General features: G+C 35.9%; 1 protein-coding gene across 1 annotated transcript in view; it reads right to left on the minus strand.

Moving 5' to 3' along the window:
- Window positions 1–7,277: 7,277 nt before the first annotated feature.
- EEA1 (early endosome antigen 1) overlaps window positions 7,278–14,896 on the minus strand; it is a 334,518-nt gene continuing 326,899 nt past the window's right edge. Inside the window, exons 33-34 of the transcript XR_014952308.1 lie at window positions 9,950–10,601; window positions 7,278–7,918 (exon numbers count right to left, since the gene is read on the minus strand). The gene's annotated coding sequence lies outside the window, so the exon portion shown is untranslated. The remainder of the gene's footprint in view (window positions 7,919–9,949; window positions 10,602–14,896) is intronic.

Genomic DNA, 14,896 nt, shown 5'->3' on the forward strand with positions numbered 1-14,896 from the left:
TGTTAACTTCCCACTTATAGATTATGCTGGCAGGAATCAGTCTGCTTACATAGCATGTCTCTTTGTCCTTGGTCTGCGTTGTTTCTATAGTTCTCTAGTGCAGAAACAAGATATTACCTTACAACACAATTTATAGATGACAGGATCAGTGGAATAAAATTCATAGCTGATTAGCTTTGCCTTCTTTAGAAGTTAAGGAGAAAGCAAACTTTCCCTTCAATAGACAGATAACAGAAAAAAAAATGTTTTCTGAGAAATAGATAAAGTGATCCATTGCAATAACAATATACAAAAGTGAAGTGCCTGAAAACCCATAAAAATTATCAGGTTTAGTAAATAGGATGATTAATCAGAGACCCCTGGAATTTTAATTCCAACTAGGTAACTTTGACCTGCACACAAGCTTATTGGTTAAAGAAACTAAAACAGCACTGAAGGTGGTAAAAGGAACCCTGTTCAGTCTTGTGTTGTGCTGTGGAAATGGAACCTTTAGCCTGTATGCAATATTATGAAGGAAAAACACATTTGTGGGGTTTGCCTTATAAATGGGAGCATCAACTGTAAATACTTGAAGCTTATCTCAAAAGGCAAGAGCGTGAGTGATGCAGGCACAGCTAAAGGCATATGCCAAGTAGCTGTATTTTAGAGATAACAAATACAGTTTTATGTTATATAGAGCAACAACACCCATACCACCACCCCCAAAACCCCACATCTAAGAAGCTTGGTGCCAGTTAAGCCACTGCTTTCCAGAGGGAGATCTCTGCATTCTCAGATACACCAAGCTCCCTTCAGAAGTGCCTCAATTTGGATCCCAGAAACTGAGGCACTTATCAAGTTACAAATGTTATTGAAAAACAGACTGTGTTTAGCTCCATGTTTTGCTTATGCTTTTTTTCCTCTTGCGGGCCAAAGAGATTTCTGTAGATGTGTTGTCATTAAAATAGCTACAGTGTGATTTGGAAAAAGAGATTGTTTCATACAAAACAATTCTATATTAGAGATGTATCTATCAAAGTCATGAATGCTACTGATAAGTAAAATACAACACTGGTCAGTTTAGCTTGTGATTCTATATTCAGCTTTATTTATATCTATTTTCTGCATCAGTTCAAGTAAAACAGTTTTGCCTTTAAGAATTTGTACTTTCTTCAAGCCTGACAGTGAAGGAACTGGTTTTTTGCAATTACTTCTGAGGGAAATCTAAAAATTAAGCTGCTCTACAGGGAGTTGCATAGCAAAATAGAATTTCAGGGAGCACAGACCAGAAGAAATAAAGGCCAATGAATTTACCTGAGATTCAACAGTACATCACTCTGTACCATAGTAGTCTTACTAAAGGATTTAATGAGCTCCTTGGACCCAGGAGTGAGATCATGCCAGATACAAAGTAAAAGCTGTTATTCTCTTCCAGAATTGCAATCTGTTCTGTCACTACTTTGCTTTCAGCTCCCCTGTGTCCCTTCTTCCTTCTATGTACAGTTTTTCATTGTTAGGCTAAAATGCAGGTTCTGCTTAACCTGATCTCACTGAGAAAGTTGTGCCAAGTCAGCCCTTTCAGCTTTCATGTCTTTGGCCAAGCTCATGAGCAGATCGGCTTGCTTGTATTTCCCCCCAGGGATTTTGCTTACAATGGAGACCTAAAGATCTCATTTCTGAGGGGCATCCTTGCATAGACAGTTGCTGCCTGACGCAGCTGTTACAGGACACCAAGGAAATCACACCATGAAAATAATACTGCCACCTCTGGGTATGTAACAGATATATCATTCACACAGGGTTACAGGCATGATGGAATGGCGCATAGGGGTAATTTTAAAGTCCACCTAGATTGTAAAAACATGCCCTCACCAGAAAGCAGGGCAGATCTGAATCTGTGTGCCTTGTGGCAAGGTAGGATGGGAAAGGCAGAAAACAATAAAATGGAAAAATAATAGCCCTCTTTAAAAAAAAAATTAACTTTATACCCCATATGGAAGAGGATCATTTCACTGCCCTCACTGGGGCCTCTTTCTGCTCTGTTTATGCTGAAGTCATCTACAGAGAGCAGGGAAAGGACTGGGTTAGCTAAGTGTGGCATGCTCCACACTGTCTTGGGAGCATTATTAATCTCATAATAATACCAACTGTAAGGCACCCCCCAGTGTAAGAGGGCAGGGAGCTAAAGCAGACAAAGGGAAGAAGGATTACTAGTACAAGATTGACAACAAAACAAGAAATGAAAGAGGATCAAGAGGCAGAAAAACCACAAAAAGAGAGAAATAGTAGAAGATGAGAAAGGGTGCAAAGATAGGCATGAGAAAAACACAATTTTGCATGAGATTAAAGAACTCATGATATGCCAAAGGGCCCTCCAATCTTTTGGCACCTCCTTGATGACAGTAGGACTAGTCCCCAGTTCTTCTGGCACCTTCTCGATGACAGTAGGACTAATTCCTGTGTCACATCAGTGTTGAGCTGCAGTCATCTCACACCAGCTTTTAATCACTGACACCTCAGATTCAGAATGGCACAGCACGAGAGAACCAAGAGGTCTGTATATCATACAGTGTCCATACAAGGACTTAATCACCTTCCTCTGGTGAATTTACAGAGCAGCTGCTCCATAAGGCCCCAGTGCTTAAGTACAAATAATGGGGTTTTAGCAATGCTGCTCAGTGTTGAGGAAGATTGCCGTGCATGTTCTTACCCATGAACACTAGAAGATGAAAGAGCTGTTCTGCTTGACCTTTAATGAAGAGAAGAGAGAATTTTGGAAAGTTAAGTGTGATTATTTGTTCATCCCATTTTATAGCCTACACAATGCTTTTCCAGCTCATGCAGCTGTTGACTGTCAGAGAGAGAAGCTCTCAGAGTTTACTCTAGCGCTTTTTATACCTAAGGGAATGCAATGTTAGCATCCATGTTGGAAATAAGTGTCTGAAAAAGAAATTACCAAAGATTGCTTCCTCTTCCTTTGTTTCCTCTTCAGTTACATATTTTTAAAATATATTATGCAATATATACACTTTCTCCCTGTTCTGGTTATCATTGCTTAGGATCCTGCAGAAGTTTTGGCAATTTAGGAACAGAGAAAAAGTCATACATATAAAAAACAGCCTGTACAGAAATAAACTTTTTCCCATGTATGTGCTGGGTTTTATACTTACCCAGAAAGATATTGGCACCTCCTTTGGACTGAAAGAAATGAGTTTCTAGTACTAGAGATCATTCCTTTAGGTGGCAAGAAATAAGCTTTATCTAAATATTTATGAGCATTGAATTTTGTTGGGAAAACAGCAGGAAAGAAACACAAAGAATTCTTTTTTTAATTTGTTTAACTGAGCTTCATAGCATGAGTTTCATAAATACCAAAAAGGAAAACAAACCAGCAACTTTTTAATTTTGTGCATAGTGAAAATTATGCTAGGCCTGCAGAAAACCAGAGATACAGATGAATGGAAATCCAAAACAAAGCATACCTCAAAAAGATATCCTTTCATGATTTGAGATTTAGAATGCTCAATACCACCCAAACTCAAACCCCAGAGACTGAGTTCCCAAAATTGTCTAGTAGTAGTGTTAGTAATTGATCAAGCAGGGCACTGAGAAACAAGGTCAACTTACCATTAGAACAGCAGACTAGAAAGTGGGAAACCACTGGTAACACCATATCTTTAATTTCTGTAAACCAAGGATTTTGAAACTCATTTTTGTGACAAATCAATTGAGCCTGCTTTTTAGAAAATGTTTGTCAATGAAAATAATTCCCTTTGAATGATTTGTAATGAAACACTAATTGTAAAAGTTAAAGCTGTCCTTTCTGTGTCTAAGCTCTGTAATTTTATAAAGACCTTCATAATTTAGTTTCCAAATAAGCACCAAATCAAGCCTTGCAGTCTCTCAGTCAAAAGTTGTCTCCAATTTCCAAAAGAAATTAAGGTAATGAAACTATTTGCAGGGGGATGAGTAGCAAGAGAAGGCTTTAAATTAGAAGAGTCAGAAACATCTTAACAATTTTTATGCTACATTAAGCTGGAAAATTATTTCTATGCCTGTCACACTTAAGTTATAGGGAAAGCTTCAATGCATATCTAACAAAACCATAGATTTGAAAACAGCTTTAAAAACAGAAGTAAAATGAAAGATCTCATGAACAGTCATTACTAATAATTTTACTAAATAATAAATACATAATTTCATTTCAAGGCTGCTATTTTCCATACTGATCCCAGCACAAATGGGAAATATGACATATAATATTTTGAAATTGCAAAAAATTAATATATCTAGATTTTTTACCTATGGGTATTGCTCAGGAGAGCCAATATTTGATCTTCATTTGCGTGTGAAGAAAATGAGGAATTATATCTGTAATCAGGCATACCTCTATATTATGAATAAATATTGTCTCTTGCATAGAGGCATTCTCATGATTAAGAATTTCTGGTTTAAGCATTGTGAGATTTACCTACCATAAACTGCTTATTACAAGAACTGTTTGACCTAGATAGGAGAGAAAAAGAAGATGAGATGCCAGACACTGATAATGTTTTAAACTTCAAGAGACCTTAGCACGCTAGACAGTCTTTAGTCTTTAGCCAGAATGCCACAACTAACAGCCCTTCTCTAAATGAAGATGCCCTGGGCTTTCTAATATCTTCCCTTTCGGGTCATTCAAATAACCTTTTCTATAGTATCACATTGCTGTACGAAAAGGAAGAGTACTATTTTATTAGCTGAGTCATCTACATGATGTGTCAGCTCCATGTAGAAACTTCCCTGAAAAATTTCCCTGACCAATTATTAGTCAGAGCTAAATAAAACATCTTGTAAACAGCTATGGTTCAAGTGAAAATCTTCTTCTGTTGTCAGCTCTCTGGATGAAGTGAAGGTCATTATATTTGCTGTCCTTGCTTGCTTGCTTGCAGAAAATAAGAGGACAGCACTACCTGTGAGATGGCTTATATTTGTGCAGCTGTGTGCAAGAGGGTCATGGCAAAAATCACCTCCAGCCTGTTAAAAACACTGTAAGTCTCTGTTATGGATTAAATATATGACTGAGGCTATTTGCCATAATTTCACTGATTTTAACAGAGCTATGATGATCTATGCCATGAAAAGTCAAACTTTTTGGACTGCCATAGCCAAAATGATGTGCATGTACACAAAGGAAATTAAAATAAAATTAAAATAATTAGAAAAAAGAAACACATTAAACATCACATGATCTAATTTGGATTAAATTAATAAATACTTGTCTCCACTTCGAGGTGCATATGGAGGATATTTTCCTGGTCTCCACATATTTTTTGATGAGGAGCTGCCTCATCTCATATTTAATCCTGCATGGGTGACAGTCTTGCCATGATTGATTACCCCAGGTTCAACTTGAATACATAGAGGCATTTGTTCATGCAATGACACAGATACACTTTTTTTTTTGTTATTATTTTTCAGCCCAAGTGTTCTCAGTTAGTACATTAGGAACCTTTATCTTTCACTTATTTCATAGTGACATTTTTCCCTCTGTTATATTAGTTGTCCTTTGTCATCTACCATTACTCAGAAAGTATAAAAATAAAAATCACACTTCACAAATAATACACAATAAAAAAAAATAACAGACTTCTCACTTAATCATTGAATTATTTGCCTTCCTCTGTCAAAAACTTCTTAATGGAAATATTCTGTGATTCATTTCTTCCTTGATGTCATCGCAGGGAATAATTTATCTGCTCTCACCTTAGGATACAAAGCTCTCTCATTTGATAAGGGGATAGGTGGCTGGTTTGGTATTGGACACCATGCCAGTGAAATCTATTTATAAGCAGATGATGTGATCCATTCTGTAAGAGAAGAAACATGAAATTCAATGATTTAAAATATTGCACTTGGGTTAACCAGGGCTTGCAGAGTGTCATGGTTGATTTCAGCATGTGCCCCAACTTGGACCTTGGTACAAATGCATTCCTGATGTTTCAGTAGTTATGCCAAGCATTCAAACTCAAAAATCCCTCTTTTTGCATATATTTTTGAGCAACTCCAGCCATTTCAGTGGAGTTTTATTGACCTTTAATAATGTTTTGAAGATGTGAATTTTAAAATGCTTTATATGCTTCAAGAACCATCCACTTGAATTAACTAATTGGCACTGAGCTCTTTGGTGATGACTGGATCATCACGTATTTTTACATACTGCCATTTGTCTGTGGTTGGTTAGTATCAATAATATTCAGGATAAATTATATACCTGTAAATATTCTTATGTCTACTTATATGTAACTCCTACAGATTGGTTATTATGAACACATTGCAAATCTTTGGAATAGAGAAGTCAATGTCTGCCCTTAAGAATTCTTATGAGTAGCAATCCCCAAATTCCCCTTAGATATAACCAGACAACTATTTCTCTGTGAAAAAGACTCATTGGAGATTTTTTTGATGAAAGAAGATATACACAAACCCCCTTAATAACAAATAGATTTTTCTGTTATTTTCTACTGAACAAAAGCCCATTTCCTATTATCAGGTAAAAATTCAATCTAATTTTCCTAAGCATGATTTAGTCTCTCGTTGATTTTTTCAATAGAAATGAGGAGAGCCGCAGCATACAGCAGCACCACACCCAACAAAGACTGCTGAAGTGCCATAATGCCTCTCCAGCTGCTGCTTTATTGAATCCTCTCTTTACAAGGCCTATTATCCATGCATCATACTACTCATTCCACTTCTTCACCTGCATCTTCCTTAACGCAGGTGGCCACTGCTGGCCCTGAATTGAAATTTTCTTGTGCAATAGACCTTGTAACCTCTCCTTTCAACTGCACAACCTCCATTCAGTTTGCAATATACTAGGAAATACTTCTCTTCCTTTCAATTATTGTGCCTTCAGCATTATATCTGGTCATTATTTCTTTCCTTCTTTCTTTTTGTTACCTCTTTCAAATCAGAAAATAGAGTCTCTGATCATTGCAGACATGTAATAAGGATACTGAAAGGCAGTTCCTATGGACTGCAAAGATGAATTTTAGAAAATCAGACCACATAAATATGAAAGTCTAAAATAGTCTAATATAAATTAGATAGTTTTAAACATGTTAAGATAGATGGTTGAAAGCATGTACCCTTAAATGATATAAATACAAATTTCAATAGAGCCTTCAGACCATGTGTTTTTGACACAAATTTTAAACATGGTGAGACATAAAATATAATATATGCTTAGAATATCAAGCATGGTAGTAGTCAAACCCTTGAGGTTGAAAACCAGAAAATATAATACATTCAAGAACAGGTTTTGCTGCATTTTTATTTCACAAGAACTTACTGTGTTACAAAACTATAACTATCCTACAGCTAGAGAACGAATGTGATCTGGCTGTTGAACAACATTGGGATTTGGATAAAAGTTATGTTTCTTTACAGAGTTCTCTGGACCAGACCACATTGCCTACATAATCAGTATTAATAAATAAGAACATTTTGGCTTTTGCAGTTTGCTTCATTTAAATATCTGTTGCATTTTGAAAGGATATAGTTTACAGTCACTAATTATCTTACTTAAGGAAGAACATACAGAACATATGTAACAACACATGTTGAATTTTTAGTTTACTTTAGAAGTATATTGAACCTGATTTCTGAACTATCCATTCTAGGGATGGCTTCTCAACTATTTTTCATATGGGCCCTATCAAAATAAGTCCAGAACGAAAAGATTTTGATTAATACAGACACAAATGAGACAAAGCCCTTAAATTTAGGACTTCCCTTTGCAAAGTTTGGAACACAACCCTTGGGTGATTTTTCCAATGATATGATGCTAAACTTGCAGCTTTGCAGGAATGAGACTGTCAGCTTGCAGAACACTCCACTTGTGTTGACCCGCCACAGTTATTTGGATAACTGAACATCTCTCTGACAGCTTTTTTTCCACCTTAACCATCAAAAAAAAAAAAAAAAAAAAAAAAAAAAAAAAAAAAGAAAATGTTATGATGGAGTTGCCATTTTGCCCCAGCAGACTCTGATGGTTAGCAAACATATTTGGCTCAGCACACTGCCTATTGTGTAGCTCTGGTTTTGAAAGAAGAAGATTGACTTTATATTCTGCTTCAGCAATTGTCCTCATAAGACCCACAGTATGTCTGAGTCTGAGTGGACATGTGAATAGGCACAGACTTGTCCCACCTGGCTGGAGACAGCAGCTCAAAAATCACTTCTTGCCATACTATGGATAAATTCCATGCTGCAAGAGTCACAGCCTACCAAGCCATATTTCTCTGTCCTTGTTCTTGCCCATCTTCCTCCAGTTTAAGATTAGCTAATTCATTTTCCTCAGAAATGCAAAATAAAATAGCATCATCTAAACTAAGACCAATAATTTCCAATCAGAAAGGAACAATGAATAGTCCAAGTGCATACCCAAGAATATATTCACATACATTTCCTCAGTATCATGTCTGCTATGTAAACAACACTGTTTATTTAATAAGGATATTTTGACAGAATCTAGAATTCCCAGTCATGGCTCAGATCTCATTTTGCTGTGTTTTGTGTGCAGAAAAGATAATTATTTTATTCAGATGTTGTAAATCCCATACTTACACATGTATGAAATATAGTAAAAGAAGTGCTATATATGAAGACAGTTTTGCCAAACTACTGTTTTCCAAGATGTATGTGAGATTAATGTGTTAGACTGACACTTGAGCATGCTGAAGATCATAAGACATGTTTTATGGTGCATTAAAATCTCATAATAACAATTTCAGAGAGTTAGCCTGATGTATTATTCAGAGTTAAGTACTTTCTTGAATGATAAGGGCTAACATGCCATCAGGCTATAATAAACTACAGCTTTGAAATATCAATTTTCATTTATCAGTAAGGTCATTTACATAGTTAAACTGAGAACATAATGATGTATTTTTTTCACTATCTAGGAGCAAAAAAATTTAACTTCTTTTCCAACATCCACAAAATGAAAAAAATATTCAGAGAAAGCTGTTATTAAGCCCTTTAACCTTTCCTACAAAGTAAATTGTTGTGGATTTGGTTATAAAACTACAAATACATGTATTCTGGTTTCTGATATTGAATGTAAGTAAACTAATTTAAACTCATGGGGAAATACTGTATTCAGGCATAAATGTATTACTCTGCCTGGGGGTTTGATAAATTGCATCTATTTATCTCTTATTTTTGTAAGCAACACAGAAAAGCCATGCAACCTTGCAGCATTCCTCCATGACTTGACCCCAAAGAGGAATTCATCAGCATAGGTTACTTAATGCTGCATATTGTCCTTAATCCACATGCGAAATACTGTATTTTAAGGCCTTTAAGCTGATAAAAGGGTACTCTCACACAGTTAATGGAGTGAAAAGAGGGTAGCTGATATAAGAGATGGTGAAAGGGGCACCAGATTAAAAAGCACAATTATCCTCAATCTCATTTTAACTTCCTCCATCCTTATGTGCTTGAAGAGACTCAGGAAGCACTGCTGTTCTGCCCACCACTCTGGACAGATTCAGGCTAGCTTCAGCTGCTCTGATGACCAAACTATCCTCTCCACCTGGCTGGTGTGGTCATATGCTTATGTGATCATAGGGGACAGTCAGGGCAGGAGCTGGTCCTGAAAATTCTGCTACAGAAGCTATGGAGAAACCAACACGTCCTGGGCACAACAGGTCTGCATCCTTAGAGAGCAAGAGTGATGAGCCTTTCCATCCACAGCAGCACTTGACCCACAACCCACATCAAACCAGTCATCCTAAGTCACTTGTGCCTGGATGTGAACTACTGCAAACACTCCTTTATCCACTGTCTGCAGTGACATATTTTGTATTGGGACTAAACTGTTATTTACACAATAAACTTTAATCATAACAGCAGGCAGACCAGACCTAAAGCAGACACTTGGCACCAAGCTACCAGAGTTCAAGGAATGCCTGGATGTCACTCGTACCTATATGATTTAGTTTTATGTAGTCCTGCGAGGAATAAGGAGTTGGACTCGATGATCCTTATGGGCTTCTTCCATCTCAAGATTTCTGTGATTCTATGATTTAACTTTCTTCCAGGGTTTACTGCTTTTGACTTAAATGTAGGTGTTCACCCACTTAGTTAATCTCTCTGAAGTGTGCACCTGAAAGACAATATTATGCTATTCTGTTTGTTCCACCATATAAGAAATTCAAAGTCCATCACAGTCATTGTTGATTTTGTAATGTAATTTTACAAAGCTCTCAACTCCCAGGAAGCAGTCCATTGTACATGCACAAAGCCCAGTCATTTAAATAAGCAGGCCACTCCAGACGCAGTGGGAGCCCAGAATGCAGCAGTGCCTGTACCCTGATTTTTGATAGGATATTAGCTGTAAGTTCAATGACAAAGATCAGCATATTTTGCACCAAGGAGAATTCAATTCTAAAGCCAGGACAATTTCTTGCCAGTTACTGTCCTTTATCCACGACATCCATTGTTACCACCAAAGTTTCTTCTCTGCTGTGGTTTCCTTGGAATGCCTCCTCTTTCATTCATGAATAAGACCAGTTCTCTGCTCTTTCCTCTTCCTTTCTTTTCTTTTCCTTTGTTTTCCTTTCTTTTCTTTTCAGCAACTGTGATATAAAAGACAGAGGAAGGGTAGATTTAATATTTCAGATAAAAGATATTGCTAGACTTTCTTAATTTATTTTATCTCAAAACGTAATTGCATGTGCCAGTCATTTTTTACGTGCTTCTTTGGAGGTGACAATCAGGCCTTCAGTAATAGAACAAGTTTAAATTAGTATTTGAAAGGTACTTTCTTTCTATATCTGTAAACCTTTAACCTCTTCTATTTTCCGCTTCCTTCATTCCTGTTATATACATTGACATTGCTGGGGGGGGGGTCATATTTTTATTTTTTGTTACTGGCCCTATTAACAATGTAGCAGAATGAGACAGTTATGCACCTGTATAGAATAAAAGGCTGTTGTTAGGCTGGTGTCAGGTCAGATTGGACTTTGTGGAAAGAATCAAATGGTATCCTTTCAAAATGATTGATGCCTTCTTCAGCTTTAGCTTAATAACTTTGTGTATTCTTATCAACAGCTTTGGGTCTTCTGCCTAGAAATTTCCAGCACTGCTCCTGTAATCCCTGCTGAAGTGGATTGTCAAGATTTTCATTTGGCTTAGGCTAGTGAAGGGCACAGAGATAAAAACTCCTGTCAGCTCCTGAAAATTCCCTTCAGTGTTTCCAACCTACAAGTGGAATATGATGTTACTGCCTGGTAGTAACATCACTACTCTGAATTTAATTCTGGGTAAAAATAAATACCCCTGCTTTTAAAACACAAAGATATGACTCAAATCTACATTTAGTTACATTAATGTCCCAGTTTTCAATAGTGCTTATAATTAGTATGTAGGAAGTACACTGATGCAGAAAAGGAAGTTAAAAAAACAGATATTGAGATGCAGAATTAGGAGTCAAATTCTTGCCAGCACCATCAGGTCAGAACTCCACCCCAGCTCTAGGATAACCCTAGATATAGGTACCAATAAAGTGACATCGTGCTGTAGGATTTTATTTCACCTCATTTGTTTTCAGACTCATTTGTCAACAAAAAAGACCAAAGTTCAAGCAAAATGCTAGGGTGTCATTTGTTTGGTAAGACTGGTGAGCAAGACTGAAGACACCTTCTGCAGATTAATGACTGGCTGGAACCAGCTAATCATCTCAAACCATTAACTATTGATAACCATTAACTCTTATCAAGCTCTAGGAGCTAAACCAAGTCCTCAATCACTGTGGCCACTATTCACCCCTCCTACTTACAGACCCATCCCCCAAATTCTTCTCTGAATCCCACTCCAAAAAATCAGCTCAAAATTTCATGTGGGAATTTGTCTCAAAATTTCATGTGGAAACCTATTAATAAAGTTCATTATTGATGTATTCTGATAGACTTTTCTTTTGGTTTATTTTATAACCCTGTTGTACAGTAGGCAGACTGTTGTTTGTTCTAATAATCTGTTTCCATGACCTTCACCTTTATTGATTTATTTTCCTTCTAAGTTTAATGCAGCCTCTGAGATTAAAGCCATTTTTCTCCAGGATGAGTTAGTTAATAGTAGATTTGTTTGAAGACACAGAAATCATTCAGATTAGCAAAAAAAAAATATATTTTTTTGCACAGAAGTTATGTTTCAAATAAATAAAATATCTTTACAAAGATAAGCAATAGAAGGGGGATTCTAGCACATAAACATAGTGCTAGATATTAGGATAAAAATCCTAATCGATTTTAAAATTTGAAAAACGAGTGAAATAAATAGAAGCAGCATTCTTTATAGCATATTTATTAGTGCTATCAAATACTGCAGGTTTAAAGAATAAGGTAAATGGGATTTTATTCTCCACACTCTGATGTTATTTTAATCAGGCTTATAGTTACTATATAGACAAAGAATTTTATAAGGTGAAGTAATTTTCCCCAACAGATATACTAATATAACTCAGTATTTTGCAAGTATAACTGTAGAAATTATAAATCAAAACCAGAATTTATTGCAAGACTGTAATAAACCCACAATTAATAATAAATAAATCCTTTACAATTTATGCTTTTGATTTGATTATAGAGCTTATTTTCTTGTCTTTATTACTGAACTAAACTCCTTCCTCCTTGGTGATACTTCATTCACCCTCAACCTTCCATCACACATTTTGATAAGAAAAGCACCCAGCTGCTCTTGCACACAGTATATTAAACACTGCAAGCTGCCATTCCATAGTCACATATACAGGGATCTGGTTCTGCAGCTCCTGCACTTCACTTGAAATCATAATGAATTATCAGAGAAAAACAGAATGAATCAAACCCACTGCAGTAAATGGGAAATCATCATTGACCTCGCAGGGCTTTGAACCATTCCCCCTGACAGCAGACATTCATTTCCTGCTCTCAGCCAATGCCAGGGCAATACTAAATGTATTACCCAACTCAGGTCTAGCACTTGGTAGCAGAAAAAAACAGAGAGCACAGCAATACAAATTAATATACCTATATTCATTGTACCATACATTAAATATATAAGAAAAAAAAAATATTTAGAGTTATTCTAATTGAAAAAGAAACTTCAGATAAATCTTCACTAACAATTTTTCTCAAATACTTTTTTGCCATTATTTTTCCATTATCACAGTAAAATTTCTGTTCAGAAAGAAAAGACTCTCATGAATTAATTATACATTTATCTTATAAATATTTGAGCTACATACTGCTTTCTGTTAAAATGGTACAGATTTACTGGAAGAGAAACCAAATGGCAGCTACAGAAACACACTTCCTGTTGATAACAAAACCTGAGCTCTGCATGCTTACAAATTATCATCTGTTGTTCAGAGCTTCCCCTCTATAGCTTCAGCTGTGTTTTCCCCAACTATTGTTTTGTTTTCATCCATGGGAGTTTTCTAGAATTCCCCTGAAATGGAACAATTAGCAGGGGGGGAGAGGGGGGGAATTATTGAATGTTACTATGGTAACAAACAAAAGAAAAATAAAAAGTAATTTAAGCAGACCAGTGAATCAGGGCACACACCAATGCACTGGTGCTTTGTCCACAAGAAAAAGCAATCTGGGGGCCTATTTAAAGGTGTTGAATTCAGAGAATATATTAATAATGTAGTATTTTATTTAGAACTGAGAATTTTTCTCTACTCAGAAGCTGCTATGTATTATTTGTGGCATTAATTAGCACATATATCTTTGTGTAATATATATCCTCCTTGGAGACTATTTTAAGACAACATCAAGGTCACATAATTGCATGTTCAAAAATCAAAGTCAAAACTAAAAGAAATCAACAGAAAAACAATTACAATTGCATATGAGCTTTTTCCCTCCTCACACAAAAAAAAAATAAAATACTAATTAGTCAGTCAAATGCCATTTCTTGCATTTGACAGCAGAATAGGCCTTCTGGGTTTATGAGACTGACCTTCAGCTATTTCACACTTGTATAAACAAAGATGTGAAAACACTGGACTCCTTAAAACACCTATGAATTTTGCAATTATGATCCTGTCAGGAAGCTGTCCCAGAGCTTTAATCCTGTGATGTCTCTAAAACATCTTCCCATCTACATTGAGTTTTATGTGTTTCCAGGTTTTATCTACCTTTTTTTCCCCAGACCAGATACTGTCTTTAGTTCAAAGGACTCCTCTCCCTCTTTGGTGTCTGAAGTGCCATCACATACAAACCTTAGTTTCCCTCTTCAATTTTTTCTATGAATCTAAACAGTTGGATTTGGTGTTTATTTCTAAAATTTACTCTCACTTATAGTCCTGTAGATTACAATCCTGTAGTCCTCTTCAGTTGTTCCTATGTAATTCTATTCTCACTGAGCAGCAACAAAGTCCAGGTATGGTTTACCTGAACTCTATTTGATAGAATTAATGAGTCTTTGACATCATTAGGAATAATTCCTCCGATACATTGTGGAAAATATCATCATAGTATCCTTCTCTTAGGCTCTGTACCAATTAATATGTGTTCGAAAACAGCATGCTAAATTATGTTTAAAAAGAGTATGATAGCATTATATATTTTCATGGAAATTAGGACTGATACTTTTAATTTATCTGTTTTTCACCTCTTCCCTTTACAGTATATTTTATCAAAATATCTGCCACATCAATGACCTTTGTGATACGCAATGTTTACAAGCCAACAAAAGTCCTTTTTTAGCCTACAATCAGAAACATAAAAGAGAAGACATTTCTTTATTTAGCATGATGGTCACAATATGGAACCCTTACAAAGATCAAAATAAATCAAATAAAAATGTTTGCTTCTAATTTTCAGATGCTTTGTTCGGTATATATTCCATATGTGATACTCATGTCCATATGTGAATGATGATGTAT

This window comes from Lonchura striata, chromosome 1A, assembly GCF_050655825.1.
Source record: "Lonchura striata isolate lonStrDom1 chromosome 1A, ASM5065582v1, whole genome shotgun sequence".
In the NCBI taxonomy this organism is placed as follows: Eukaryota; Metazoa; Chordata; class Aves; order Passeriformes; family Estrildidae; genus Lonchura; species Lonchura striata.